The sequence below is a fragment of the Cetorhinus maximus genome, chromosome 10 (genome assembly GCF_964194155.1).
Source record: "Cetorhinus maximus chromosome 10, sCetMax3.hap1.1, whole genome shotgun sequence".
In the NCBI taxonomy this organism is placed as follows: domain Eukaryota; kingdom Metazoa; phylum Chordata; class Chondrichthyes; order Lamniformes; family Cetorhinidae; genus Cetorhinus; species Cetorhinus maximus.
In genome coordinates this window covers 5,013,695-5,039,184 of record NC_135888.1, presented here as the reverse complement: position 1 = coordinate 5,039,184, position 25,490 = coordinate 5,013,695, and the positions used below count along the sequence as shown (strand labels likewise).

Genomic DNA, 25,490 nt, shown 5'->3' with positions numbered 1-25,490 from the left:
GATTGTTATTCTGGCTCCTGTGTCTAATTTCAAATTTGTTAAATGGCCATTAACTAAAATGAAATGGCTTCAAGCAACAGACACGTCACTCTATGGGTCCGGAGGAATCTGACTTCCAGTCTTGGGCATGGTTCTGGAACCACAAAGGTGTCACGGCAAACAAATCTTCGAGCTGATGTGTGTCATGAGAAACCAAGTTCTTTGACCTCATCCGTGAACGACGGCTGTGAGTCTCCTGGGCTTGCGGACTCAACCTGGTGGGTGATCTTTGGACTTTCTGAGCATTTCAGAGTTTTTGTCTTGCACAGTTTGCTGTAGTGTCCGATGTTGTGGCACTGAAAGCATTGGGCTGAAATTGCAAGACAATGATCTTGCCAGTGGGGCCAATTTGCTCCACAACGTTGACATGATTGCTCTGCTGGTTGGTTGGGATATTGCTTCCCCCTGGCCTGGAGTGTCCCCTGTGTCTTTGTTGCTGAACCAGCTGAACTGTGCATTGGTCTCTGCACCACGGTTTATTTTCTGCTCCTAAAATGGTCCTATGCTGCTCATGGAGTTCTGACTACCTTACAATCTGGATTGACTTTCCCAGGGTTAGATCTTTCCTTTGCTTACATGAGGTCAGAGAGTGCGTCATCCGCTATTCCTACCATTATTCTGTCTCTGATGCATTCAGATTTTAAGTCTCCATATTCGTAACCTTCTGCCAACCTTTGCAGAACATTGATGAATGAATCAATAGGTTCTCTTGGCTGTTGGACTCGTTTGTTAAATTTAGCTCTTTCGAGTATTTCATTGCTTCTTAGATTAAAATAAATGTCAAAAGATTTTAATACTTCTTCAAATTTAGCAGATGATTCATTGATTCCTTGACTTGCAATAATGTCGTCCACAATCAGCCCCGCCGAGTAAAGCAGCGTGTTAACCTACTCGGCTTTTAACTTTTTTGTCTAAACCAGAAGCGATGCTGCATCTTAGAAATATTTCCTCCAAAGTCCCCAATTATGTGATTGATCAGGACCTTGGATGAGTCCGAATTGATTCGGAAGTGTGGAATTCCGACACGTGGATAAATTTTTTAAAGGGTAGGTTCTGCCTTAAGAGCTTTCAGAATTTCAAGATGGCGTCACCGTTCACCTGGAAACAAAAGGGATTTCCTGCACTTACTGGTTTTGACACTCAGCTTGAAAACAAAAATTTCAACAGTGGCTGCCTGGATCGACTACCTGCAGGGCTTTCTTTCTCAACTTTAAAGTTGTAAATTTATTGAACCCTGGCTTTTCCTTGCTCTCAGCTAATCCGCGATTCCCCTGGATAATTTAATTAATCGTTTTTTTGCTATTTCAAAGTGAGATCGGATGCCACACGTTCAGACGATGACCCAGGGATGTGGTTTTAATGACGGGTTTTTTCCAAACTGCACTTCTGGAGCTACGAATTATTTCAAGATTTCTCAGGACTTGCTGTAGCATGGAGCTTTTAAAAGATTTAGCTCACCCCTGCCAGATATGCCAACTCTGCACCCCGGGATTAGAAGCTGGACTTCCATAGGGGATTCGGTTGAGTCTTCTGCCGCAGGAAGGAATTTTCAATTTCTGCCTACAGCTTCCAAGCCTTTTTTTGGAGTTTGTTTTTTTCCCTGGAGATTTTTCCTCTACGCCCCTGCTTCTGGAGCTTCTTTTTCAGGTCAGAATGCTTTGCTGAATTTTTTTTTCAGTTTTCCAGCATTTCACTTTTTCTCTGCATTTTCCGTGAGGTCTTGGGTTTTTCCACAAGCTGCCACCATGTTGTATGGTGTTGGATATAGTTCAGTAGATCTGAAGAAAGGTTTGTAATCATATGTAGGTTAATCTTTACTGACTCGTAGAACTATTTACAAACGTACAGTCAAGGGTACAAGCTAGAAGCTGTCTCCGTGCTGGCTGGTCCACATGTCCAACACTTGACTGACCGTGGATGTGGGTCATGTGCTCTCTTACATCACAGTGTGGGCGGTACTGTACTCAGTCCCACGTTAACCATACATGTGCCAAACCCTTATACTACACCTATCAGATAGTACAGGGAGGAATTTAGATGCAGGCAATAACCAGTGCACAAAGGAAATTAAACCCATTGGTGCTTTGTTGGTTTATGAAGCTATCTGTGTGAGTCCCCACAGTTCAGAATGGAAAAGAACAGTTCTCATACAGGTTGTAAAGGGCTGGCTAGTCATGCTTACCTAAAAAGCACATCTCAGAGACATTTGTAGAGATGTTATGATTTTAATGGGAGAAGATGCGCTAAAACTTTTAACACTCAGGTGGTAACTTGCCCCCCCCCACCAATGAGGTGGTTATCCAGTAAGACTCATTAAGAGCCTCATTAAAGGTGAGTGAAGGAGGCAGATTGGATTTTCTAGTCAACTTCCAATTTCCCTATGTGATGGGGCTGGGGGAGGGAGTTTAACTGCCTGGAGGGGACATATATATATTTATATTTATATGGTACTCTATTCAAGAAAAAGTGTAAGGACATTCCTAGTAACTACAGGTCAGTTAGTTTATCATCAGAGCTGGGTAAGGTTTTAGATATAATAATCAGGGGAAAAGAATCAACAGACAAATGAAAGGTTTGAGTTATTTAAGGAAAGCCAACACAGGTATGAAAAAGGTAGATTGTGCCTGACTAATATAATGGATTTTTTTGATGAAGTAACAGAAAAGGCAGATGAAGAGAATGCAGTGGATGCTGTCTATATGGATTTTAAGAAAGCATTTGACAAAATAGTGCATAAAAGGCTGGTTAACAAAATTGAGGTGCTCAGGTAGAAGGGTCAGAATCAGCTTGGCTAAAAAATTGGCTTCAGGAGAGGAAACATCAAGCTGTTTGCTTTCAGACTGGAGGATGTGTTCCTCAAGGGTCAGTGCTAGGACCACTGGTTTCTTTTAAGTATTTCTACAAAATTGGTTATTGGAATACAGGATAAAGTTTCAAAATTTGCTCTTGATAGTAAACTTGGAGTTGTGGTAAACAATGAAGATGATACCAATTGGCTGCAACAGGACATAACTAGGCTAGCAGGATAGGCAGACAAGTGGCAGATGGAGATTAATAAAGAGAAGTGTGAGGCGATGCACTGTGGCAAAGAGGCTAGGGAGAGGCAATATAGACTGAATGACACAGTTCTAAAGAGTATGCAAAGGCAGAGGGCCCTGGCGATCATGTGTATTGGCCTTTGAAGGCAACAGGACATATTGAGAGAATAATTAGCAAAGCATAGAGTACCTTGGGCTTCATAAATGGTGGTATTGAGTAAAAAGCAGGGAAGTTAAACTGAACCTTTATATAGCTCAAGCCTGGATTGCTCTAGAGGGAGCCGGTATTGACAGGATGGGCGAAATGGCCTCCTTCTGTGCCATGATGCTCTTTGGCCGGGATTTTCCGGCCCTGTCTCGGGCGGGACCCTCCGTGGGTGAGGTGACGACCCAGCAAGAAGTGAAATGATTTGCAGCGGGACTGGGAGATCGTGGTGGTGGGCAGACGGGCGGGTGTGGTGTGGTGTGGAAAATCCCGACGTATGACTTTATGACATTGCTTCCATAGGAATTGTTTCTTTCATCAGAGACAGGCCAGTCATCGTCAAACATTTTACAGATAAAGTTCAATCCTGCCCTGATTGTAATGGAATACACTTAAGGACCATTTCTATTGCAGGCAGTTCTTTGGTGATTTGTCCCATTGCATGTTAAGGAGAAATCTTCCGAATCTGTGTATTGTTTTGAGCTTGAGCTGCTCCTGCACAAACAGGGGTGAAGCTTTAACCGTGATTGGCCTTTCATTAGCAATTTACATTTTGATTCAATCACATATGAAATAGTTTCATTGATTTACTAGAACTTTAGCATCCAAATTATAGCCCAACGGCTAAACATTCACAAAGTATACAACTTCTCTGCTGCAGTTTCTTGCCATTGGTTTTCTCAAGAGTTATTGCTTTGTTTATTTTGTTTTAAATGCCAATCGAATCGCATGAGGTAATGTGAAGTCATTATAATAGGACCATGCTTGTGTTGATAAATGCAGTTGAATGCTGGAAAAGACACTAAACTACATGGTGAAGCCTTCAAAAAACCTTCTCATAGTGCTTGTAGACATTTGAATTACAGAGAACTTAAAGCACATAAACAGACCATTCCAGCCAACTGGTCTACGCTGGTGTTTATATTCCACAAGAATCTCATCCCACTTCACTTCGTCTCACCTTATCAGCATAACCTCCTATTTCTTTCTTCCTGTGTACTTATCTGGCTACCCCTTCAATGCATTCATTCTTTCAGCCTCAACAACTCACTGTGACAGCAAGTTCCAAATACTCACCACTCACAGGGGAAAGGAGTTTCTCCTTGTTACCAGCTGCACTTCAACAGCCTTTCCATATCTTAATTTATTCAATACTCTTTCATTGTCATGAACCAGTTTTTCTGTGACTTCAAACCCTCACTAGGTTGAGACGAAGCTAAAAAAAAGCGTAATGTCTGCCTTTAAACAGCGTAGCATTAATCTGCTCCTTAATGAATATTTAAATTACTCCTGAAAACGTAACTACTACAGCCATGTTCTCAACGCTCCTAAATAGTATCAGTGACATTTATTGAGAAACGCAGAAGGCCAGCAACCCAGCCTGGCAAGGAATGAATGGCTCCATTATTCCTCTCGAATTGTATTCCTCTCGAGAAACTTCTGTGCTGAAAGTCAGATCTCAGCAGGAATGCTTCTTGTATTTATCACCAACTCGGCTGTCGAGGAATTTTAATGACTTGTTCCATATCCAAAGGACCCTTATTTACCCAGAATAAATGTGACTAGCCTGAATCAGGGCTGTTGAAGTGGAGCCAGATGCCTTCGTAAACGATAAGTGGATGTATCCTACTCTTTAGAGAGCAATTGGTTAACAGAACAGCACAAGATCCTTTGATTATCATTTATGAAACTGCTGTGTTCTCTACACTGACAAAGAGAACAAAATATAACTGTTGAATCTACAATGAAACCTTCTTGAGGCAGTTGTCTGTGTCAATACTATTTATAATGTGTAAGCAACAAACCAGGACTTAACAGTGCTTTGATAGATAGGCTTCAGGAAGTAATCAGTTCCAGTGTGCATTTCCGCAGCATTGATTGTGCTTTCAGGTGAGGTGTTTCGAAACAAGGCTCCCAGTGTTAAATAGCCTGCTCACACAGGCAGAAAATGCCTACCCCTTCAAACAGACTCTGATAAGTTTCAATCCCAGCTCCCAGACCAATGAATTGCCTCGATTTACCTGAAGCATTTCGGAAGCATCACACGTTGGCAGGATGTTCATCACCGTGGGGAGGAGTCCACAGTCCCTCCCAGTGAAAGCAAGAGTCCCTGCAGGTGGGTACTCTTTAAGGAGCAGTAAAGAAAGTGGAGACAGGAACTGGAATGATACAGCTCTGAAGCAACCAATTTGGTCTATTGTTTGTGCCTGCGCTTGCTCCTTGAAAAAACTATGCAATTAGTCCTACTCTCCATTCTTTCCCCACAGCCCTGAAGGTGTTTCCCCTTCCGATGTTTATCCAATTCCCTTTTGAAAGTTATTATTAAATCTGCTTCCAGCATACATTTAGACTGTGTCTTGCAGACCTTAAGAGATCACTGCATAAAAAAAAATCTCTTCCTCATCCCAACATAGGAAACATTTTCTTGCTTTCACCCCATTTTTGACAACCCAGCTACATTTACATTGGCTGACTTGCGGAACAGCTGTGGATAAATGAAAACAGATATTATAGGCCATGGTCAATATAAAAAAAGTGCAATTAGAATGTAAATGTTATCAAGGCTTAGAGTAGTGTGGGCTTGTGCAATTGTTACAACAGTACAGCATCAGAATTGAAGTCTCAAGTTAAATACAATTGACCTATGTATGTTGACCTTCCAAATATTGCCAAACGTGCCTCATTTTCCAATATTCATTTCCATTTGGTAAGTCCTAAATGAGTAGGTGAAGCTCTTTGCCAATTTATCATTTAAGTGGTGAGGGGGGAGAATTATCCCACCCCCGAACAGATGTACGCAGATGTTTGGGATGGGAAAAAAGGCTGCCCTTTCACGCTGGGCTCTTCCGACCTGGAACTGTACATTTACAAGCAGTTAAAGTGCTCTCTTATTTACCACAGGAGCTTATCTTCAGCTCCAATTTGCCCGTTTAAATAATTTCTCCGCAAGACTTGTGCAGGGCACCTAAAGAAACAGGTATGGTTACGTACGGTTCAATGTTAGCTTAGAAACATCTCAAGGGTGCTTCACTCTCCAGCCCACCCATCAACAGTGCCACAGGAGATCCGCTAGTGGTTAATTATTTCAATGCATCAGTTCTGATATGATTTATTTTCTCCCATATTCCCACTGTGTAGCAATATGCAACAAAAGAAAGCACTTCAATTTACACATTGCCTTATTATGTTTCTCAGCACAACTCAAAGCATTTCACATGTTATTTTGTAAGAAAACACAACAGAGATTTAGCACATTATTTATTGTCTCGCAAACTGCAGTGACATGAAAGGTCAGTTAATCTGCTTTTGGAAGAGTATTCGAAGGAAGCCTGTTGTCAGGACAACAGAGAACTTATTTTCTGAATAGTGTCATGGAATATTTGATGGCCACCTGAACCACAGGCTTGGCTAAGTGTTCAACAGCAATGCTATTGCTGAATGCCCCACCATCCACATCCTGGGCATCACCATTAACCAGAAACTGAACTGGACCAGCCATTTAAATACTGTGGCTGAAAGAGGTCAACGGCTCGGGAGTCTGCGGTGAGTGACTCACCTCCTAACTCCCCAAAGTCTGTCCACCATCTACAAGGCACAATTCAGGAGTGTGAAGGAATACTCTCCGGTTGTCTGAATAAGTGCAGTGCCAGCACCATTCAGCAAGCTTGACATCATTCAGGTCAAAGCAACCCAATTGATGAGGACCCCATCTACCAGCTCAAAAAAAAAAGTCGCTCCCTCCAGCACTGGTGCAACACGTCTGCAGCATGTATTATCTACAGGATTCACTGCAGCAACTCACCAAGCCTTCTTCGGCAGAACCTCCAAATCCGCAGCCTCTACTACCTAGAAGGACTAAGGGCAGCAGGCAGACAGGAACGCTACCACCTCCAAGACACGCCATCCTGACTTGGAAATATATGGCTGATCCTTCTTTGTTGCAGGGTCAAAAGCCTGGAAGTCCCTTCCGAACAGCACTGTGAGAGTAGCTGTACCACACGGACTGCAGCAGTTCAAGAAGGCATCTTAACGCCACCTTCTCAAAGGCAATTAGGGATGGGCAAGAAATGTTGACTTTGCCCGCGACACCCTTAACACTGACTGAATAAATTTTTAAAAGAAGGCCATTCTGCCCATCATGCCCAGTATCAGCTTTTTGTTAGAGCAATCCAAAACTAATCCCACTATTCTACAAGGCAGATGCTATTCATCTCATTGTGCCCGTGCCTTAACCAATCCCTACGGCAAATGCATTCCAGGCTTCAAAGACTCATTTGTACAGAATTTATTTGTAACTGCTTTCCTCATTCCCTTAGTGACAATTTTAAATTGCTGATCCCTTGTAACTGAATCCTCAACCAAAGGAAATCATTTTTCCCTATTCACTCTATCAAAAGCCTTCATCATTTTCAAACCCCTCGGTTAAATTTTCTCTAATCTTAAGTGCCTCCTGATAACAACAGTACAGTTTCCCAACCATGGGATCACCCTCGTGAATCGATGCTGTAGGCTACACTGGGGGTAAAACTGCCACAGGATTCTAACAATCGCCTAAATAACCTTTTGTATAAATGTGTCATTAACTTCTTTTTTCCAGTACTCCGCCTCCCAGGACGATGTTGACATTTTAATGGTTTTATTTACAAGCGCTCATACTTTCAGAGAAGTATGTATTCCAATCCCTGAGCTTTTCCATTCATCTACAGCCTTCAGAATATTTCCATTGAGTCTATCTTTGTTTTCAGTCCCAGAGAGTACAATTTCGCACTTATCCTCATTAAATTTAAATTCAATGGACGGCACCTCTGGGAATGCTACACTTCCTCATCCTGCATTGTATTATGCCTCTCCTTCTTGTTCATCCTTCGAGAACAATCGTGTTCATCATCTGGAGTGTTTGGCACGTAGGTGACTGCCAAAGCCGATCAGTTCCCAGAAGTTCCTGCAGCAAATAGGGCAGGTTACCGCAGACAACTGAGCTTTGGTCAGGTTACTGTTCAGGATTTCCCCTCCTTGTGTTTTCTCTCTGCTTCTGGTATGCACTTGCTTTCAAAGGAGGCTGCACCATTTTTTCAATTTGGTTGCACCAGATTTATGCAATCCTGGGCGAGCTTCTCTAAGCTCAAATTCTAAATTCTTAAGTGAAGCCTTTGGTGTCCTTGTTCTGCATCCTTTAACCACCCTCTGAGAATGCACCCCAGACTCAAGCTCTCCATAGAAGATACACTTTGGTAAGAGAGTGTCAGGCATTCTGTCAGGCCAGCCCAACTCAATTGTGACTGTCTCAATATGGCGTGGGATTTCTAAGTACAAGTGTCACTGGGAAGGTTAAGAATTTTTTTTGGAGGCATTTATTTATCCCCTCTTCTGTCAATGGATCAGTAATTACATTATTATTGGACCTTGACAATCTTCTTGTTGACTGGCAATTACACGGTATCATGTAAGACAACTGCTTGTTAAAACGGGTGATGGGCATTGGCTCACCCATCAAAATAGTATAAATGGGTACAGCTCTGGGGTGGAAGATACGGGAAAGGTCTGCTGCACTGAAGAGATGTCTTGAGAATAAACAAGTTTGAGGGAAAAGACTATCTTTGAACTCATCCTTCCACGACAAGCACTTATTACGATTAACATGGTAGCAGAGGATGAACTTTAAGCTTTGGTGACTGATTGCTGTCTATGAAGTTTTTTGTCTCAATCCTCCAGGGGAAAAGAATCATAGCGCTGCTAATTTAATTTACAGAATAGCAGAAGGACAATGCAAAATCTCCAGCTTTGACTATCCACCTATTTTTTCTGAGTCCGAACCATATCGCCAATGGAAAAACAAGGTGGAAATGTAGACACGGGTTACTTCTTTACCCTGGAAGAAAGCAAGGTATGGCCTTGGCTTTATCATTACCAGAAAAGAGTACAATTAGCAGCAATTGGAAGTTGGATGACTTGGACAATGAATATTATAATTTTTGGATAAGTTTTACAAAAAGGATGAGTTATTGGAAGCGTATGACGCTTGGAGAATCTTTGATAGATTTAGAAAAACAGATGATCAGTCTATGTGTCACGCAAAAAATATATATATATCATGGATTTTTATAAGTGGTACAAGAGACTGCAGAGATGTGAACTTGAAATTCCAGAGTCGGTATTGGCGTTCGAGTTACTCGATTTTGCTTGCATTTCCCACCTTGATAGACTTCTAGTACTGACAGTGGTTCCATTCCATAGGAAAGACTCTCACCGAGACCAAATGGCTGCTGCCCTAAAAATATTTCTGGGGAAATATGCGTTCCCCAGCCACTTTCTTAGCAAATATGAACAACTATGCCGTGAAACAAAGGGTGGGGGATACCACGGTGGCTGAATTTCCAGATTGACCAAATGTTAGATGAAAATTCCAATACAAAGACGGTTAATGACAGGTGGTCTGAAAATGGTCGTAACCTTAGCCAATTTGAGAGTTGAGACAAATAGCAGGTCCGGGGTGGTGATCATAGGCATTAAACCCAAAAAATGCACAGTGAATGGTTAATCACTGTTATCGGCGTGATTCTCAGTATCATTATGCGATGAATTGCCCACAGCAAAAGAATCATGTTTTTGAAGTAACCCATGAGACGGATTTTTCTGCAGCTGAAAATGATGATGGGGACAGCCATGATGGAATTGTGTTGGTCGCTGAGAGTTTGAATCCAATGATGAATATCTTTATGGTCGATTCATTCAACCGTGCCATTCTGGACAGCGATTGCACCTCCACAGGGTGTGGGATGGATTGGCTTAACTGCTACCTGGAGTCTCTCAATGAGCCAGACCCGCGGAAAGTTAAGGAGTATGAAAGCTCTACCTGCTTCAGGGTTTGGAGATGATAACACACTAACTTCCAAAAGGGTAGTCCTCCATTGCAGGAGAGTGGCGATCAGTCTGTTCATCAGTGCTGATGTGGTCTCTAGCGAGATACCTCGATCTGCAATGAAAAAGGCTCAGGCGACGCTAAACATGAAGTTTGACAGAGCGGTTGTGTTCTGAAAAAATATGGATCTACATTTTGACATTTTACTCGGTCGGCCGTCACTGCCTGTCACTGAGGAAGCCAGATATTTCTCATCAAAAAGTTCATGACGTTTTGTTAACTTCTGGGAACAAGAATTTGGTAGGCGAAAAGATTATTTGGACGTTACATAAACAGTTTGCACATCTGGTGCCACAGAAACTGAAAGTTCGACTGCGAGATGCTGGAGTGGTTGATGAAGGATACGATGACCTCATTGAGCTAATCACTGCTCCGAGTGAAATTTGTATTAAATATTGCAAGACCTGTTGTGAGCTTGCCACTAGCCAGGGAGTTTAACGATGCAGTGGCAATGGGCTTAAAAGTTTGGGACAAGGGCAGGAGTATTTTTTTGCTACACTTTATAAATATGGCAACCTGATTAAGCCCGTCCACTGTAATACATAGGAAGGACAAACAGACCATTATCAATAAGGTCTTGGAGAAATGGGTGGAAAAAGGATTAGGAACACCAATGAAATTCCTGACAGATAATGGTGGGGAATTTGCCAATGAGAAATTTCGAGATGTGTGAGAATTTGAACATCATAGTTATCCACACTGCAGCTGAAAACCCAGTCAGTAATGGTCTGTGCAAGAGAAACCATGCGGTGATAGATGACGTTACATAAAATATTGGCCGATCGACCAGATTGCAAATTGCAAACAACGCTGACATGGGCAGTACATGCAAAGAACTCTTTGCAAATGGTTGGGGGGTAGTCCGTACCTGTTGGTGCACGGAAAAAATCCAAAGTTGCCTTCAGTGCTATCAGATGCTCCCCCTGCTCCACCTTTTCTCCTCATCTGAACACTTTGCATGTAGGCAGAAAATCTTTCATTAAAGCTGAGATTTCGGAGAAAATTCAGTGAACCCTAGGGCATCGCATAAGACCATCAGGAACGAAATGTCAACTTTGCTCTTCTCCGCCGATGCTGCCAGACCTGCTGAGTTTTTCCAGGTATTTCTGTTTTTGTGTTAGTAATTACATTGTTTTGGACCTTGACAATCTTCTTGTTGACTGGCAATTACATTGTTAAGGACAACTGCTTGTTAAAATAGGTGATAGACATTGGTTTGACCATTCAAATGGTATAAATGGGTACAGCTGTAACATTCTGGGGTGGAAGAGACTGGAAAAGTCTGCTGTACTGAAGAGCTATCTGCAGAATAAACCATCTTGAGGTAAACGACTAGCTTTGGACTCATTCTTCCACAACAAGCACTTATTGTGATTAACATCTACTTGCTAGGTCCTTCCAACTCAATGCACCATTTCTGACTGAACAACTGAGCTGTTTGGTATAAGGGTGACCAGTGATATTGAATTATTCATTTCCCCTTGGGGACAGACCAAGGATAAGCATGTCCTCCTGGGATCAAATGTGGATTAAGAGCTTGCCTTGCCTAAATTTGGAAAACTGCCTCCCACTACAATGTAGCATTGTCTCCAAGGACATACTTCATGGTTTCCGGGTTTGCTGATAACAGTGCACTAGCTGTCGTTTCAGAGCTGGGAAACTTCAGCTTTACAATAAGCACAAAGAAAACTGAAGTAGGCCGGCTTGGGTGAGCCCCTCAGTGTCTGGTATTTTGTCCTGCCATCTGATCTTCAGAAGCTTCTGAAAGCAGCTCAAATGAAAGTGGTTGAGCTTCTCGGTATGATGGTGGTGCACAGCCCAAACCTCACGTCCGTGAAACAGAGTGAGCACCACTCTTGCTCTGTAGACTTGCAGTTCAATAGGCAGACTTACTCCTCTTGGTTCCCAGACTGATGTTCCAAGTATTCTTTGGCAATTCTTGCATCCGTCCCGTTATCAACATAGACAGCTCAAGGGAGTGTGCTGCCAAGATAAGTGAACTTATCCACTGCTGTCAGGGTTTGGTTCCTGGACTGAACATTGGGCTGGAGATGGGGCTTTTCCTGGAGCAGCCTGGTACACTACTTCCGTTCTCTTTGTGCTTATTGTAAATAAATACTGAAGTGGTCGCATGCATTGTGAAACAAGTCCATGCTACATTTCATATCCAGCTCTGAAACGACAGCTGGTGTACTGTCATCAGCAAACCCGGAAACCATGAAATATGTCCTCGGAGACAATGCTACATTGTAGTGGGAGGCAGCTTTCCAAATTTAGACAAGGCAAGCTCTTAATCCGCATTTGATCCCAGGAGGACTTGGTCTGTCTCCAAGGGGAAATGAATAATTCAGTATCATTGCTCACCCTAAGACCAAATGGCCCAGTTGTTCAATCAGAAAAGGTGTATTGAGTTGGAAGGGCCTAGCAAGTGGAAGAGGGGATAAATAAATGCCTTCAAAAAACTATTAACCTTCCCAGTGTCATTTGTACTTAGAAACTCTTTAGTGTGATCTGGAGCTTCTGCTGTGATTAGAGAAATTTTAAAAATGGTCTTACTGATGTGCTATAAGCAGCTGCTTTATACCCAGGTGATCCAACTCAATGGTTCATTTTTTTTTTTACAAGACACTGATCTCCAACACGTATCCTCTCTGTGAAAACAGGAACTTGTTTACAAGATCGTGCATGGAAGCAATAAATTATCAGGACATTGAATTTAAATTGTGACCGTCTATTCCTGATTTAAATCCTTCGTCGTCACTAGGTCACAAACCTGGGAGTCCCTGCTTAACAGCGCCGTGGTGGTACCTTCACCAAACAGACAGCACAGCTCAAGAAGACAACCCGCCACCAGCACCTTCTCGAGAGCAATTAGGGTTGGGTGACAAATGTCAGCTTTGCCCATATCCTATGAATTTTTAAAATGCTTCAGTTTTGCTGAATTTCTGAACTGAATAATTTTCTCACATTATTGAGCAAGTAAATATTTTGCAAAGCGTAGACATAAACTCAGGTATAGACTGAGGAAAGCAACATTTTGCCACAAGATCGACAGTTGTAACACATTTATGAGCTTTATTTTGTGAATTCTTAATGTGTCAAGAGGATATGCTAGAACTTTCATTGCCTCATGTCACTATTACAGTCGCAATAATTGTTACCTAAGGTGAATTTTCACCATCTATAAATGTAACGATGAATAATTGCCCAACTTATTCTGTGATATAAATTCACGGGGGGGGGTGTATTTTCACTTGTTGTGTGCTGACGGCCCTGATGCGGTTTAATACTTCCTCTGACACCAGGGCTCCGTCTGGCGATGCAACACAAGAGATTTGCGTCAGTTTGGTATAAGGGCCTGGTGCGAATCTCCTCCACATTTCAGTTATTAATCAGACGTCAACTCGGGGCCTGTGCAGGTAATTTAATACCTCCCACCGCACGAGCAGGCTCAGGCTGCCCTCAGCTACAAACCCTGGAGAAGGATCTCACTCAGTTTGGGTCGGCAGGACCTGAACTGCGTAGCATCTCTGTGGAACTTGCCCGTCAACGAGGTTTAAAGTAACGTTGGAGTCAAACAGCTGCAAACGCGGAGGATTAATGCAGAGGATGAACACGGGTGAAATCCAGCTGCTCACAGTTAAACCAGTGGATGAGGAATGGGTTCTGCACATTGTAATGTGTGGCTGCAGTTCCGAGGAAATGTTCATTCCAGACGCCAAATGACACCTTGACACACCAGCGCACAACACAATAGTCCAATAAATCTTAAAATAAAGTTTGGGAAGATAATTAGGTGATTAGAAAGATTCATAAACAAAGATCGCATCTTGAAAATTGTAATTACATTTTAATGTATTCAAATATGCAGCACATTACACTAACAAAGGGAATACAATGGAATAGACAACATGACACAAGCCCTCCCAGAGCAGCATGTTTATCACAAGCTAAATGTTCTCATAGCCATTGAATCCTTGAAATACTAAAACTTTTTTTAAATCTATACACCTTTTCTGATGGAGAATATTGCCAAAAACTAAGTGGCTGGGCACTTAGGACAGATAAGGTAAGAAAGGTCATTTGAGATCTCAGAGGATGGGGGTCCTCTCTGCCCTTTTGCAAGTTGCGTTAGGCCCAGATAAGGGCCCCATGTTCAGGGTTATGAGCCATGGCCAATGGCAGAACCAGCAAATTTCTGGTGGTGATGGCAAAAGAGCTGAAGTCTTGAGGGGCAACAGCTGCTTACAAGCAGAGGGCCCTTTGGGAAGGGGCCTTGTGTTTCCTTTAAGCATGAATGAGGAAAGCAACAGGAAATCACCTCATTGATGCTTTTTCTGGGTCATATTGCTCATCGAAATTGAAAATTGGAGACACTCACATGCAACTAAAGAGGAAAGTGCTGGACCACAGAGCATGGAAATGAGCAGGAGACCTTCCCTTAAGCAGATTAGTACCACAACTACTCGGGGACAGAGTCAGGATGGGGGCGACTAGGTGAGAAAGCCCTCAATCTACATCATGGTCTCCAGATAATAGCCTGGATGGTCAACAAATGAAATCATATTGGCTTGGATCTTCCAGACAGCGGCAATGATCATCAGATTACCTCTGCGCTCAGAGATTCCCCTGACTCAACACAACTGCACCTTTCTACTGGGGTCTTCCAAGCCCAGCTTTCACAGAAATGTGTACTACAGTGTCTCTTGGAGAACTCTGTCAGAATGGAGTAGAGTCAGAGGAAGACAGGACACACCCAGTTTAACAGCACTGGTTGCCATATGGTAAGTTTACAGGTCCAGTTTGAATGTTAGTGAATGGGTGTAGATGAATGGATGAGGTGGGAAAGTGGGTAGGGGGTAGGTTGGTGAGTTGGGAAGGTGGATGAGGTGGGTAGTTGCGCGAGGTGGGTGAGGTGAGTAATTGGGTGAGGTGGGTAAGCGGATAGAGGGTAGGTTGGTGAGGTAAGTAGGTCGGTAAGTGTGAGGTTGGTAAGTGTGTAGTTTGGTGAGGTGATGAGTGGATAAGTGCATGAGGTGGGTAAGGGGGTGAGATGGGTAAGTAGGTGAAGTGGGTAAATGGTTGAGGAAGGTGAGGTAGGTAGGTGGGTGAGGTGGGTAAGTGGGTAGTGTTAGGGTTATGGTTAGATAGGCAGGTGGGTAAGTGGGTGAGATGGGTAAATGGTTGAGGAAGGTGAGGTAGGTAGGGGGTGAGGTGGGTGAGTGGGTAGTGTTAGGCTTACGGTTAGATGGGCAGGTGGGTAAGTGGGTGATGTGGGTAAGTTGGTGAGATGGGTGAGGACGGTGAGGTGGGTAAGTGGGTAGGGTTAGGGCTAGGTTGAGATGGATAGGTGGGTAAGTGCGTGAGGTGGGTATGGGGGGTAGGTATGTAAGTTGGTGAGATGGGTGAGGAAAGCATGTGGGTGAGGTGGGTAAGTGGGTGAGGTGGTAGGTTGGTGATGTGCTTATGTGGATGAGGTGGGTAAGTGGATAGTCAGGTCGGGGGGTAGTCGGCTCAGTTCAGGGGTGTAGTTTGGTGGTCAGTTGGTAGTTGGGTCAGGGGTTAATTGGAGGGTCGAGGGACTGATTGGGGGTCAGTTGTGTAGTTACCAGATGTTAGACTAGGGTCTCAGCGTTGGAGACATTCATGCAGGGTCCCGGGGAGCAGGGGAATTTCACATTCACGCCAGGTCCTGGCGAGCATATCGGAAGTTGAAATTTCTTCGGCCGCTCCCATGGTAGTCCAAGCATCAGGATTTCCACAGGGTCCCAACACACATCTTCAGGCGTACGTCCGGACTGCGACGATCAGGAGAATGAAAGCTTTGGCTCGTCATTTTCTTCTTTGTTCAATAAATCTTGGCTGAATCGTCACATGTATTTCTATAGCAGTTTGAAGCAATGCAAGATGTATTTCTTAATCCACAAACCTCTCCTAATAACCTCAAGAATTATAGTTTGGCTGCATGTTGTACTTCTTATTGTGGGTCTGTGAAGACTTCCTGTGTTTTCTAAGAAACCTAAATTTAGTTGAGTAATTCAGACTCTCCTCCATTCAACATCTGGTTGTTTTTAAGAATTACGATGAAGTGGGATTAAAGTTTAAAGAACCGTTAAGTTTATACGAGCTAGATCATGTTCTAGAACTGAACTAACTTTATAACAACTTATATAACCAAAGGCAACATTTCACTGTAAAATATCTTCTTATGGGAGGGGGGGTATCGAGAGGCATGAAGGATTTGGAGCTTGCCTTTTCTTGATTGTAGCTGAGATTAAGCTGTTTCTGAAGAGGGAACAGCCCACTGTTCAATTCCACAAGTTGTTGCTTGAGTTCAAAAGGACACAGGAAGGTAGAACTTCCACTCAGGAAAGTTTGTGTACAAGCAGTTAAAAAGTCCATAATGCATTCCCGTGCGCATTCCTTTGCTTGTTTCTTCTGGAGGAAGAGAAAGAGAAAGAGGAGCAATGGGGGGATGATAGAAAGTCAGGCTACAGAGGCAGGCTGTTTCCATCCGTCAGTATCACCCCATCTGCACTAATAGGCAGAGGTGCAGCCACCTGGCAACTACTGCACAGAACTCACCACAGAGGCCTTGGGCCAATGATCAGATGTCGTGATGTGCCATCTGTTTACTAGGGGTTAATAAAGAATTATAATGTATATATCATAGTAATTATGGTAAATATAAATATGAAGGGCAGCCAAAGGGCTATAACATGCCCAGTACAGGCATGAAGCCATTACAAATTTTAAAGCTGTGATTCTTTTTAAAAAAGAGGACACCAAAAGCTGTTTAAGATGACCGTAGCATATCGTGTGACTTGGCAATATTCAGCTCCAGACACTCTTGAAACTCAAGCAAATACCTGATTAAAATATGGGCAGTCAAAACCGCTTGTGAAAGTCACACATCCCTTTGCTAAGGGTTGTTATCAGCAGGGTAGAGAAATAAACCGAAATCCCCAATTCCCTTTTCCTGCCGTCCGGAATCAGTGTCATTTATTTTTGAAAAGTCAGGTGTGTGTGTTCCCGATAGTGTGCAGTCCATTTCAAAGTCACCAGTAGCAGACTTTCATGGATTGAAACGAGAGGTATTACTTACTCATACATTCACCCCGGACACTCTACGCTATGTCAATCATCCAAGAAAGATACAAAACAAGTATTAAACTGCTAACTATTCTGTTTGGTTTTAAGTATCTTTGACCGTACAGTAAGGAGGAAGATTTTTCCCACTCTGGAATTGAAATACAGGTAAGTTTAGATGGCTGGGGTCACATCCAAATCAATTGCTTCAAAGTGAAGACTGTTCAGCAGGTCATGTAGCCAGGTGTTAATAGATGTTCTAACTGGAGAGCCAATTTCTTTACAGGTGAACTCTGAGCTTTTTTTGGAAGCAGGCTGGAGAATGCTTTCTAAAAGATTTTTTTTAAGCCTTGCAGTTCTTGAGAGGCAGGATGGCACAGCCTCTCTCTGCAGCAGCAGTACTGTTGCTGTTAATTTTCAGACTACCCAGATCTATTATTGGTTTTGGAGTACAATATTTTCAATATCAAAGAGCAGTTTCGATCACATGATCAAAGGTGATTGATACATATCTGAAAAGCAAATTATGGTCCTTCAGTAGTAAGGTTCAGATAGCCAAAGGGTATTGGTGTTTAATGGAAGGTAAATGGTGGTCTTTAACACTTCACTTGTAGATAACTGCTAGATGGGTCTCCTTTCTTACATGGCAAACCTGGAGTCAGAGAATCTAGGAGTCTATTGTCTGTGTTTTTGAGTAAGCTTTGATAATAGCAGGTGTGAAATTCCACAGAGCTGTGCTGTTTAGGAATGTCCATTCAAGGGGGGAGACCCCTACCCATTATAATCCAGTTCAAAACTTTCCAGAAAGCTTGCTAGTCTGTTGAAGTTACAAAAGTCAGGTGAATCTTCAGTAGCCGCCTTACGCCACCATCAGGGTCCATTTTAAGAGGAACAGTTTTTTTAAATGTGTAGTATCTCCATGCCTGTGCTGGCATAACAAGGATGGGCTGTCAGCAGAAAGGACCATAACATACCAGCCAACTCACCTTTGTGCTTCACCATGGACAACAGAGGCATTGAAACTCAGCGAGTGTTAGCAGAATATAAAATGGTCTCATTGATCTATCATTGCATTGTGATGGCTTCTCATTCCAAACACAAACCGCTTGGCTGTCTGAAACTCTCAGGGTATGAAAAGCCACAACACAGGGTGTTTACTGGTCTCACACATCACCTTTTTTGAAAAGGGGACTTTGGGCTTGTAACAGGTCACGTGGGTAAGATAGCCATTTTTGTTACCTGCTCTTATAATATAACAACAGAAGCTGTCCTGGGACAGGTACCATCAGAAACACCATTTAAACCATTGAATCAGCTACAAGACAACTACGTAGCCAACGTAATGTACAACTATACTTTGAAAGTGGGAGAAGGACTCTGCCCCCAGCTTCAAGTTCACCTGAGAGCCGACCTCTTGGCAATCTAACTATAAAAAGCATCGCAGTTTACCGAGGATCCTCTGCTTTTTCAAGACCTCCACTCCTAGCTAAAGAATGAATTTAGCCAAGAAACTGCAGGCCTGCTACAAAAGGGATTGAAATAATTCCAGATTGTAATTGTATTTTTTTTTCTTCTTCTGTATCTAATCTTTGTGTGTGATAGTGTGTGTGGGACATCATGTTTTTAAACCTCATGTGCTAGTGTGGGGATAATAACTAATCTTTATTTTAAAACTCACAAAAGCTTGCTGCTGGAAATAATTTAAATTGGGACAAGTAGCTCTAGCCTAACCATAAAAACACATTGAACACAGACAATAATAAAATGCATAAACTCTGTCCATGATGGCTATGGGATCCCTGTTCCAAAGAGCCTTGCAGCTAAGTACATAGATGCACTGGGCAGACTGCCCTTACCACGTGCTTAGTTGCAGTTTCCTCTCATCTCTTTTGTAAGTAAATGGACCACTACTGACTTATTGCTGAACTGCTGACCAAGTACCGTGCCACTTTCAGTACCTGAATCTTATTGAAAAAACCTGTATTCCAATGCACTACACTTGATGTAAAATCAAACCAGGGCCAGTGCAACCATAGCAACATTTGGGATGGGTGGGGGGGTGGGGGATAAAACTGAATGAACTATTCATTAAACTGGATAAGTAAACAAACCTGCTTCAGCTGTGGAAAGGAAGGGTCTAGATTTACTGATTTACATCCACATATACTGACATACATTCCATATATTTATATTATAATATATTCCTCATTCTGTTAACGCGACAGCTTTACAAATGTGTACATTCACCGGACTATTCCAAAACTGCAAACCAGTCAATAATATGAAAGAACCTAATTTAGTCTATCGTAATGATTATCGATTGCGTAAATTGCACGTGAAAGCACCTTGTAACAATTGCAGGGACACATAATATTACATCATGTGAGCCATATTGCACATTACAATGTGCATTTATTCTTATACATTTCCTGTGGGAAATGTAGAACAATGAGAATGTACAATCAATATTAAATATTCTCCTGTTTCATGTAAAATAAATCTGTAATTATAAATACAGAATTTTTATTCATACTAATGCGCAATATTTATTTTTGTAAGTTAATTGTGGCCACAAGCACAGGGCTGAGGGTTCATCTAGTACACATTACAAGTTATGCTGCCACTTATGAATCAATACTAACAAAGCCATTTTACATCAATATGGAAGTGGCAATGTAACTTGCTAAGTTTCCATAAGTTTGCTTATGATTTAACAACGTGGTCCCACTTTGTAACCCTGGATAACAATTGCCAAAATACTTTATCCACTCAATAAACAAAGCCAGATGGTCAACAGGCACATGTATTGAAAGAATTGCTAAGTAAAAGCTAGCAAGTGGAGATGTGAATTAATGCATTGTAACTGCACAGAACTCATGCATTAGAAGGGGCTTAACAAATGGTTTCACTTGTTTTCCTTGATTTGGCAAACAGTTTTGGAAACATTCGACCTTTTACTGTATGGTTTCACTTATGATTCAATTTATAACTAATAAAGATCTATAGCTTTCTAATGAACTACCTTCCGTGTCTTACCATCGCAATCTGAAAAATATTATTTTAGAACAAAATATGGAAACTAATTTGTTATAGCAATGTTATTTTACCACAATGCAGGACAGAGTGCTTTAGACATTGCCCCTTTCCCTCTGGGACACACATTCAAATTCTGCCCAGACTGATGGAATGAAAATCTCATCTATCTGCAAGTTGTCAGGGTTTTTTAAGAAATGCATTTGGGTAGCCTCAATCCTGTTCCCAGTGGGCACACAGCATGAAATTGCCCCAGTTGCAAGTTTCACACAGAGGGATCACCTGATATCTAGAGTGGGAAATAGAACATTGCTATTTGGTGCAGTACTGTACTGGATTCTCTACTGAAGTAAGGCTGAGACTCTTGTTGGGGAGCAAGTAGAGGAAGTTTTACTCCATATCTAACTTTTGCGCTATAGCTGTCCTGAGAGTGATTGGGACTGATATTAAATGCCAGAAACAGAATATATTTCATTCTCCAGGACTAACTGCCTTTCCTTGATGATCACAACAGTTTTTTTTTGAGCTAAAGTACACTTAATTTCACTTTTTTTCCTCGGGTCTGGTGTTACCCTTACTAGTGCATCTCTTTTGACATGAGCTTAGAACCCTCATTGAAGATTGTTAAAACCATTCAACCAATGTCAATTGTGTTTTTTGTTATTGGAACTGTTTCTGTCAATTTGTCTCTTCCTCTTCCTTTACCTGAATTCCAGCTCCTATCAAACTGTGTGATGTACTTGACTCTTTAGAATAGTCAAATGATGATGGAAGTTAGAGTTGGGATCAAAACTCAGATTCTTTGTGTAACAGTTCAACAGTGAGCAACTAAACCTCTGTCGCTATTATGTTCCATCTAAAATTAGCCTTGACAGTTACAAAAGCATTGAACGAAGTTATTTCATTGATCTTTTCCCCGTCACCTTTAGGTTCATCCGGTGCTGGTAAGGATGAGTATTTGGGTTTTCTTGCATCTTTACATTTGGTTTTGGAGTGTTCTACTTCAGAAAGCCAGTTAATGGAGGGTGGTACTAGACCTTTACACAGTCTTCCATTTATGTACAGTGAAACATTATAAGTATATATCTTCTAAAACAACCACACCACAGTTTCAGTAAGTAAGACTCTTTATATTCTTTTGAGTAAACCAATGGAATAAAAATAAACAAATTAACAAATGAACTAATTAAATTGACAGCCCCTTAAAAGGGGCATTGTAATGAAAGACAAAACTTTAAAGGAAACTTAAGTAATCAAATTAAAATGTCTTTTCTGAAGCGGATGAAGCCCCCCCCAGATCGAAGACTTTTTATATATGCTCAAGTGAAATCCCAATTGATGTCCTCCACCTGCACTGGATGAAACATATTTGATATACAATTGACAGGGAGATATTGGAACACCTGGTTGTTCACAAAGCTGAATGCAAAGTTCTGATTCCCCTAATTGACAAAGCAAGAGATGCTTCCCTCCCACCACATCCTGAAGGAAAAAGATGCACAATCACCTCTACTCCACAAAGAGATAACAGACACTTCTACTCCATCCAACAGGTCATTCTGGCCAGGAATTAAGGATGTATCATTTTCTGTTTACCCAGGCCGCCTCTCTGGTAATGACAGCAGACATACACATTGGAAGGACATCTTGTTCTTGGGGCATATGCACCACTTTTTGATAAAAAGGTCAAAGAGACTTAACCCCAAAATGATTTGAATTGAGTGTTTACATATTAATTCAAAATGATCAAATTTGGAACTATTTAGCTGTCCAATTCAATGCATGTGACTAATGGTTTACTGACTGAAAGGGGTGTAGTGTCCTGTATAGGCTTCTATTAATGCTCATCTGAATAAGAACAATGCAAAGGCAGGCTTGATTGTCTCTCACTTGAGCTTAGAGTATGCTGGTGTTTCAGCATCCCTGCAAAGTTGTTTTATGTGTGCATCAGACCAGGTCCGTCTCCGGAATGCACCAAGTAAGAAATGTGAGATTCCATCCAGTAGGCCTGCACTCCTTTAGATTCACAACATGGACAGGATAACTCCAGCTGAATTTGAAAATTGTTTCATCTCTGATGGGAGCTTTATTAATAAACATTGCGCATTGTACAGTATAATAATTGAGTAATTTTTGTGTTCAGGTGTTGGTATCAATTGGGGAATTATTTGTGCTCTATTCGGAGCAGACTGAAACAGTTGTGTTGGGTTTGGAGGTGCACGTTTTGTAATGTATATCTCTGCAAATAAAAGCTTACAAAGTGTCTAAAGATTAGGCTCCAGTTGTATCCTGTGCCACTTAGTTTTCGGGAATAGAACAAACTTTAAAATTTTAAATATGTAGGAAAATGCAAAATGTTGGCACAGTTTGTATGATACTAGAAATGAGTCACCTGGGAAACAGAGGTATGAGACACAGTCAAAGGTAAAATTCAGGTCAGTTGACAGAGCTTTGCTGATCTAAACATTGTTTTGCAATCAGAATCTGCAACTGTGGGGTGAATTTTATGCTCCCCAGGGGCGGGTTGGCACAAGGGTGAGGGACGTAATATTGGGCGCAATGCCATGGGCACCATTCCCGGCACCTAACCACCTGCTCCTACCCCACCGCAATTTATAACACACAGCTAGGGAGGTGTCAATCAGCCCATCCTCCTGTGGGCCAACTGAGGTCCTTAAGTAGCCATTTCTTCTTCCCTCCCGTACTGCAAGTGTTCTGATGGCAGGTGTAGACTGGTGCTAAGTGTGAAATCTGTCAACTTTCACTGCTCAGGTTGGTGACAGGTAAGTGGTGAGGTCACCTCCTGGATGAAGCTCCCCACAAGGCCTTCCATCCTCCCACTGGCTTGTCCACCCAGCACCCCCCACCCCCTCACTAGGGCTTGCCAGCCTGACCCTGGTGAAACACCTGGGCAGCCCCCACTTAAGTCAGTATCCGTCTCCAGCAAAGATGGCTGCTGGGGACTGGATGCAGTCGGAGCAGTGCACACTGTTCCCAGAGCCAGGCCTTTCTCCCCAGGTAGGGGCAGAGGTCTCGCCTCGAGCCACTAAACAACCCACCCACCTTTAAATGACTGTGGGCGAGTTGCCAGAGCGGGGTGGGCTCACCCCCAATATTTACACTGGGAAAGCATCAACCCAAACCAAGCATAAAATCCCAACCTGTGTATTCTACCTATCTTCTCCTTGGGATGAAGTCCTTCACCACTTTTTTGTATCTTCCTTAAATAGCCAACCTACTTTGAGAAATAAACTAGAGAAGGAAGCATGTCTACACAACTCCATTGGATTGTGTGGTGTTGAACCAGCCTTATGGCTGCCAACCCTCCAGGTTTGACCTGGACTCTCCAGGAATTGGAGATCAATCCCCAGGACATTGCCGTGTGCAACTCTTGACGAAAAATCATTGGGACCTGAAAAGAGATTCTTTTTGTCATTTTCTTTGAACATTTCTCTTTACCTATATGAGAATATTGAGAATGGGGGGGGGGGAAAAAAAGGCTGTTTGGCTGACGGTCAAGCATCATTGAAGTGGGTAATGAGTCTTTTTGCCTCACGATTGACGTGAGAAGGCAGTGTCCCACAAGGATGGATATCTTGGCCGACGAATGGCAAGAGCGTTGGGGCAAGTCATGTGATGAAACCTCCATGAGTACATTTAATTACAGCTGGCAACCCTAACCAACATGTTGTGACATCATAGGCGGCAGTTAAACAATATTTAAATTGTAACAGCTCTTTTCTATGAACTGATGCAATAATACTATTTGCGCAAAAAAAAAACTGGTTCCTATCCAACATTCTTTTGTTTATCCTGTATCCAATTGCTCAACTGTTTCTTCTCAGTTCAGTTCAAGAAACGAAACTTTGATCAAATAACCTTCCTGCGTATTACCCTTTCCACTCTCAACTTCCTCTGTACTGGGCCCTGTCAAGTTGCAAAAGTCCATAATTCTCTGTGCCACAATGAAAAATAATATTATATGATACTTTCACCATTCCTTCAAATGGACCAGATTAAGGCAATATTTGTAAAGAAACAACCAAGATTGTAATTGTGTCCTGCTTATTTCCAAACCTCTATATATTATAAAATAAATATGGGAAAAGTCACTGCCATGCAAATATACTTCAGAGGCTCCTCCTCCACTCCTAACAAATAAGTCCAGGGAAATGTAAATGCAAATATATTTACTGATTAACTTCAGAAATATATCCACCAAGTGAATGTTAAAGGGGCTTTACATGTCCAATTATATATGATCGTTCTCCCAATTTACATCACCTTATCTCACTGTAACATTATTCCAATAACAGGCTATATAATTATGAGGTGCAGCGCTTGCTATAAATGGTAACTTGAGAAGGTGGATTATCCACACCATAAGCCACATCAGCATTGCATTGTCGGTGAGATTTGTTTATCAAGGAGTGTTGAGTAGATCATAAGAGCACTTATTAAATCCACTCGCATGCAGCAGTATTTTACATTTTGCTCAATAGAAGATCACCTTTTGTGCAGAAAGAGAACATTAGTAAAACATACTGTAAATTTTCCATAGCTGAACATGTCTTCCCTTCCACTTAAACATTACAACGCTGCTTAATATAAGTTTAATCAGAAAGGGACTATGTACTTACCATGAAGTGTGCTGCCTTGAACACAGTTGCCTGGTCAAGCATGAGAATAATCAGAATTAGAAGCAGGTTTGTGCAACATATGTGCACTTCAAGATAGCTCTCTCCCCTTCCCTTGAGCTGATTTCTATTGGTGTTTGAAGAATTCACTCACACGGTACCTGACGTGGCCTGCAGGGCGGGGACTGGGAATCAACAGGCCAATTGTGATAAAAAGCGATTGCTTAAATACTGACGTGCAGAATTATGGGGTGGTATGTGTCGAAATTGTCATAGGGTGGAGCAGAGAAATAAAACACTGGCAATCATAATTAGAGTAAATCTTTAGTTGACTGTAGGGCAACATCATGGCAAGGTATTTGTACAACAGTTTCAAAACCTTTGGGTTGCAGGTAAAAAACTTCAGGCAAACTGTCCCTTTACAAAGGCTGATCCATAGGACCAGGTAAACGCTATGAAGACTCTGTGGGACTGCAATTTGTCCAGTTTAGTCATACAGGTCGCATGCTCTGAGCATTTAAGAGTTCTAT

At 42.1% G+C, this 25,490-nt stretch overlaps 1 protein-coding gene across 1 annotated transcript in view; it reads right to left on the bottom strand.

The window, feature by feature from the left end:
• Positions 1 to 25,102, bottom strand: part of LOC144685413 (serine/threonine-protein kinase Nek6-like) — a 344,126-nt gene extending 319,024 nt beyond the window's left edge. Inside the window, exon 1 of the mRNA XM_078549868.1 lies at positions 24,964 to 25,102. The gene's annotated coding sequence lies outside the window, so the exon portion shown is untranslated. The remainder of the gene's footprint in view (positions 1 to 24,963) is intronic.
• Between the last annotated feature and the right edge of the window lie 388 nt (positions 25,103 to 25,490).